Source organism: Nuphar pumila, chromosome 3, assembly GCF_984573655.1.
Source record: "Nuphar pumila chromosome 3, dmNupPumi1.hap1.1, whole genome shotgun sequence".
Classification (NCBI taxonomy): domain Eukaryota; kingdom Viridiplantae; phylum Streptophyta; class Magnoliopsida; order Nymphaeales; family Nymphaeaceae; genus Nuphar; species Nuphar pumila.
In genome coordinates, this window is record NC_143251.1 from 45,514,883 (window position 1) to 45,522,059 (window position 7,177).

Sequence of the window (7,177 nt, forward strand, 5' to 3'; positions counted from 1 at the left end):
GAGGGATGGATTGAGCTATTCTCATAAAACGACATATATAAAAATACATAATTATACTTCCTTGATGATTTTTAACATGCATGTAGTTAGCTAGATTTAATTTGCATTTTATTTCATTCATTTAGTACATTTCATGAATTAATTAGGATTAATTTAGCATTTATTTCAATTCTGCTTATTTTCAGTAGGTCTCTGTTTTTGTCAGTCAGTCCACACGTCATTTCATGCATTTATTTTTTATTAAAAATCCCAAAAAAATCACGTAATGCGCCCTAAGGTGTCCCTGAAATTTTGCCAAAAATTCGGAGGCATTTGAATTTGTTTACTGCGGTAAACATTCAAAATGGCAAGTCGGGTTTTTTTTACCCGGGATGCGTTTTGAAAATCATTTGCCGACGTTTAAAATCGAGATATCCCTCATGGGAGATCCGATTTTCGATCCAAAAAATGTTATGAATTCGGGAGAATGTCTAGTTTTTAATATGAGTTTTTAAGATTTTTCTGATTTTTTTTAATGTCTGAAAAAAATCCGAGATTTCGGGACACGTGTCAGAGCCTAATTTGGGCCTCTGAGATCTTGGATCGACTTAGAGCTATGGTTTCTCTTTGTGTGTTGCTCCAAATCCAAAACTGTAAAAAGTGAAAGTGGTGTACGAGATGTCCTCTATTTGAATCTAAAAGCCTGTAAGTTTTAGAACAGTGTTGACCCCTGATTCTGATTTTTCTTGTCATCCCCCTGTTTTGCTACATTTGTCTGTTATGTTAGTTTAGGCAGAAATAGTTATATTTTTATATGTGTTTCCGTTGATCAAATTCCGAAGTCATAAACATAAAAGTTGTTCATATATATGTCGCATAACTCTGATTAATTTCATAAATTTCCATGGCCTTTTTGTATTTCTTTAGCATTTTTCATCAGATTAGTGTGATTTTTACCTCTGTCAGAACTAAATCTCTGTTATTGAACTCACCATGGCTCAAATCCCGAGGCTGTAAAAACCAAAAATGTTCCATTTCGGGTCTTTTAGCAGTCTGCAAAATATCAGAAGTTTTCATGGTGTAAATCTTGCATTATCATATTAGGCATTGCATTTGGTTCGGATCCATAGGCAAAATCCATCATTTTTAGGACTTTCCTTGAATTTTAGCATTTAAATCATATCATTTCGTGATTTTTAACATTCTAGGTTGTTTATCAGAGTGTTTAGATGCTTCATACCGAATTTGGTGCAATTTGGAATCTATTTAAGGTTCGGATCATCCATAATACCAAAACAGGGTCCCGCAGGACCCGGATCCAAGCGAAAAACAAGCGAAAATTGTTATTTTTGATAAATTGCAAAATACCAAATTCTGATTTTACAGTCTTAATGTGTCTAGCAGCATGTCATCATATCTCTTACTGCATTTTATCATCATTTGATTCAATTTGAACTTCAAAATCTCAATTTTACCAAGTTTTCCTTCAAAGAACCCTGATTTTAAAGGTGTAACTTTAATTTTAGGGGTATTTTGGTCATTTTAACCTCAATTCCGAATTTCAAATTATTTTCTACTGAATTTCTAGCATTTTCATCATTTCAAAATATCAAGGAAGCATGAGAATAGGGTTTATATCCAATTAAGTCCAATAATTTCATAATATTATTGGAAAATCTTGGAAAAACCCACATATTTGAGCTAACCTTATTTCAAGTTTGGCAGAGACATTCAAAAGAAGGAGCTGAAGTCTGCAAATTTCTTTTATTTCCTTTATTTAGTGATGTAATAATGTAAATTTTGGAATAAGAGAGTTAATTTCCTGCTTAGACTAGGATGCATATCATATAGTTTGAATTTATGCAAATATCCTGCTTATGTGATGCATACATCTTATTTCAAAAGCACTATGGATGTTCACGAATGGCACGTGCACCAACTCTTAGGGAGTTGACGGACTCGGTGGGATCCATATTTACGGCCCTAGTCGGAATATGGACGAGACCCAGATCCCTCATCTTTCTACTAGTCACATTGAGCCTACACTCTTAGGCTATCTTAAAATGCACATCATATTTCTGAAGTTTTCAAAATCATGTGCATCAAATCAACTAAGTTCTGAACATATTCATGGCCACAGTCAGAATATGTAAAGGATTTATTTGGACTTAATGCACATTTTCCAACCAATTCCTCAGAAAATCTTCTCAAAGTGCATTCATTCACTCATGTCATTTGCATCATGAAATCATTGATTTTCTCAAGATTTTCTCAAGAAAACTTCATTCTCAAGAAATCGATTTCTCAAGAAATTCTAAGGATTTTTCAAAATCGGTTTTCCAAAGACAAGTTTCTCCACAGTTTTCCCTGGAAAATGATATTTTCTTAAGAGATTCAAAAGAGTTTTCCAATCTTTCTCCAAGATCCAAAATCGATTTCCAAGTATTTCAAAAGGTAAAATTCCCAAGATTTCGATTCCCCAAGTTTTGAATTTCCTTCTCCAATGAGTTTTCCTATAAATTTTCCATTATTTTCCTAAGAAAACTCTCAAAGTCCAAGTTTTCCTAAGAAGTATTTCCCTTTTCAAAAGGTTCATCTTTTCTCAAGAATCACTTCCATTTTCCCAGGATTTTCAACCATTCATAATTTTCCCAAGTCTTTATGAACTTTCCTGAGATTTCAAATCTTTTTCATCTGAGTTTCCTGAGAAATTGACTTTCAGCTTTTTCCTGAGAGAATCTTTTCAACTCCAAATATTCTCCAAGCATACATCATGTTTTCCCAACTTGCATTTTCCAAAATCTCATAGCACATGCCTGAATTCTCTGTGCATTTAGGATAGAACATAACTTCGATAATTTAACTAAGTCAAGCATAGTTTTGGTCCTTGGTTCGATTACCCCTGTTAAAGGTGGCAGGAACGGTCGAACCTCGTACTGACAGGTCGAGTCCCATCCCATGGATTTTCCCGCAATTTTCAAAACGGAAGCGAGTATTTCAAAACATTTTCCAAAATCCGGTCAAGTTTGAAGCGCGAAAGCGTTTCCTCTTTCTCTCTTCCGCAAGGAAGGGAAGACAGGGGGAAAAATTTTGCGACGATAACACTATCCCCATTCCTTCACCCAAGAAAACAATCCTCACAGGGTCTACCCAAAGTTTCATACAAAAATGACAAAAGGCAACATATGGATTCTTGGACCTCCAGTGGCAGAACTTTGAGCCACAACAGAAGATTTTTTTAGCTCTGTTAGGTTGTAAGAATGTTGTCCAAGTTCTTGGGAGTATGGGAAGTCATTTTCTGTATAACATTCTACCCTTCTCACCATTAGACATAACCTCCCATTCAGCACAGTCATGGTCTTGACTGCTGCAAACATCCCTAGCGATGTTTACAGCTGCCCAGCAACCCATTATATGTGGCCATTCCTTGCTACAAACCATCAATCATCACTAGCTACAACAGTGTCACCTCAATGCCCTGCATCATCGCATCTTCATTATCAATATAGCGCCACTACCCCTCCACGGTTGCTGCAGAAATAACCTACCCTGTTCTGGATTTACAACAATGTTTTGTTGTAAGACACCCTCACAGCCACATGCATTTCACCAATGTACAACATCTGTGCATTCCCACTTCAGCACCATTTCTGCATATATCTTCAGCACGGTTTACACTCATTCATCACACTTATGTTTTTTTTTTTTATACCACCCTGCTGCATCTGTGATTAACATCTATACCTTCATTCAAACAACATTTCATAACATAGGTCATATGTTACATGCACTGCCATCATTCTCCACACCTTTCCATGATCTTTGCACATCATGTTAGCATGTTCCATCTATCTTGAATTTTCTTCCTATACTCTCTCATCAACATTGAGGGATCATCACATGCATTGTAATTCTAATATAACCTCTTGGTTTTTCCTCCCATTTCCTACTTGGCTTCATACTAACTTTATCTTTTTGCAGGAAATATAGGAAAAGGGTTATTTTCTGTTTGGCTTAGGGAATTGTATTTTTTTATTTCAATTTCAAGACTGTAATACTTAGATATAATGAGAATTTACATTTTTCAATCTTAGATAGAATGAATGAGCATTTCATGAATTGCCTGTCTTCATACATTTTTCCTTTATTTCTCGAAATTCTCACAATGGTGAAACACGAATGGCACGTGCACCATTTCGTAAGAGGTAATTGATACTAAGTTGATGATCCACATCAATGGCCATAGTCAGGGTGTGGACAAAACTTAGCATTTTTATCTTTTACAAAATAACACTGGATCCGCACTGGATCCATTTTCAAAATTCATCATATTTTCTTAAATATTTTCTTTTTTTTTATCAGAATTTAACTTAGGATTAACTCAAAACATATACCAATGGCCATAGTCAGGGTATATTGAGAGTTAATTTCATTTTAAGTTCTATAAAAGCACTAAAATGTATTTTATTCTTCTTTTGAATTTAAATATAGATTATCATATAATACATTCAATGACCATAGTCAAGGATGTATTATATTTTTAATCTTATTTTAATTCATTCAAAGAATGGAATAGCTTTTCAAAATTCCAATTTCAAACTTATCCAAATTCATTCATCATATATGATAGAATTGCATCATATTTTTAAAACTTCTTTTAAAATCCCAAGTGTTTCTTCTTCTTCATCAGATCTTATTCAAATCCAATTCTATCTCATTTCAAGATTCAAAATTTCAATTTCAAAGTTCAATTTGACTTTGAAGCTCCAAAAACCATTTTATATTCAAAACTTCAAATTTCCAACTCAATTCAAAATCCAATTTCAAAGTTCGATCTAACTTTGAAGTTTATGATTCATCTTCTGATTCAAAAATCAAAGTTTTCTTCAAATTTTAAATCAAAGTTGAGATTGACTCTGAATCTCAAAATCCAAACCTTCCTAAAGTTCAATCTGGGTTTTCAAAACCCAGATCCATCTTCAAAAGTCCCATTTGGACTTTCAAAACCCAAAATACAAAGTTAATCTCAACTTGGACCCAGATTTCCAAGTGTAAAACTCTATTCCATTTTGGATCTCTCGTCACAGATCCAAATTCCATTTAGGATCCAAATCCTTATTCTACTTTGGATCTCCAATCACAGATCCAAACTTCATTTAGAATCCAGACCCTCATTCTACCATTGGATCTCAGATTCAGATCCAAATTCCAATTCTTAAGATCCAGAATCCAACTCTACTTTGGATCTCAGACTTCAGATCCAAAATCCATTCTTTAGGATCTAGAACCCAATTCACCTCGGATCTCGGATTTCAGATCTAAGTCCAGTTTAGGATCCAGAATTCAATTCTACTTTTGATCTCAAACTTCAGATCCAATTCCATCTTAGGATCCAGAGTCCAACCCTATCTCGAATCTCAGATTTCAGATCCAAATACCATCTTGGATTTCAAATCTTGAATCCAATTCCATTCAAAATTCCAAGTCCAAATTCCACTTTAAATTCCAATTCTCAAAGCCAGTCCCATTTTTTCAAATCAAAGTTCCTATTTCAGATCCTAAATCCAAAAACCAACTCAAAACTCTATTCAGAATCCAGAATTTGGATTCGGATTTTATCTTGAAATTTCAACTGTTCCAAATCCCATTCCTTAATTCCTTTAGATCCCCCACATTTCCTTCTAACTTCAAAACTTCAAAGTTAGAATTCAATTCCATTCCAAATATTCATCCAAGTTCAAACTTCGAAATTCAAATTCCATTTATGACTTTGAAATTTTTCTTTCTTTCAGTTTCAAGATCATTTCTCTCAAAGATCCAAATTCATTTTCCTAAGCTCTGATTATTCTAAAAACTTAGAACTTCAAATCTTAAGTTCTAAGTTAGAAAACATTTCTTCACTTTATCTGATTCACTTGGAAATCCTTCAAAATATTTTCAAAAAGAGCATACATCTTTGCATTTGCACAAGCATGATTCATTGTGCATTTTAGACTTAGGATAAATACTTAGATAAATTCATTGCGAAGCAAAAGGCATTAATTCGACCCTTGGTTCGATTACCCCTGGTAAAGGCGCCAGGAACGGTCGAACCTCGTACCAACGAACAGATCCCGTCTCCCAATTTTCCCGCAAATATTTCAAATATGGAGGCGAGTTATTTCAAAATATTTTTCAAAATCAAGGTCAAGTGAGACCCGCGAAAGAATTCCTCTTCTCTTCTCTTCTTTTCTCTTCTCTCTTTCTTTCTGTCTTTTATCTTTCTCCCTTCAAAAAGGAGGAAAATAAGAGGTTGGAAAGAAAAAGAGAAGGAAGAGAGAGAATATTACGAGAGGAAAAATTTTGCGATGATCACAGTCGACCTCCAGGAAGTTAATGGATGATCCCTTAGATGGAGTCGATGCCTCCTTTTAAAGAGAGAATGGAGAGTTCCAGAAGAAGTGCGCCGCGGATGGAAGGTGAAGAACCATGGTGGTTGTTGAAGATCGACGGTGGTGAATCAAGAGAGAGCATGCGGGAGGAGTCCGTTGCAACTTTTCGATATTTCAAAAAGGTGGTTCCCCCTTTTTTGTTTTAAAAAAAAAATTTATAAAATGGTTTTGAAAATGAGGTTTTTGGTAGAAATGGCTTTAAAAGCTTGAAAATCATCCGTAGCTTTTCTCAATTTTTTGGTTTTTTATGTTATATATTTTTTTTGTATTTTTAGAATAAAATTCTAAAGCTTTATAAGAAATCAAAGATTGAAACTAATTTTTTTGATGTTTTTGTAAAATATTTACAAAAGGAGTTTTTCTGAGAATTTTAGAAACTATTTTGAGAAAATTTCTTCATAAATGGGTTTATGTCCGAATTTTTGAGAAATATTCGAGGTTTACAACCTCGGATTGAGAAATATAGGGTCGAGGATCCAACAGAGTGCCGGATGAGCCGCCCGAGCCTTTCAAAATCATTTTTTTGGTGTTTTTGTGCTTTTATTTTGGAAATCGGACAACAGGGCTCAGATTTGGATTTAAAATACTGAGTTCAGACCCGGAGTTGAATTTGAATATGTCAATGTGGAATCTAATCCAGAAATCTGAAGAAATAACTTGATTTTCTCAGAAAACGGGGTTAGGGGCAAAAGGGTCATTTTGTAAATCTTTGAAAAATTTGGGGTGTTCACACCATGTTGCTGGGCTTTCTTCCAGAACTATAGTTC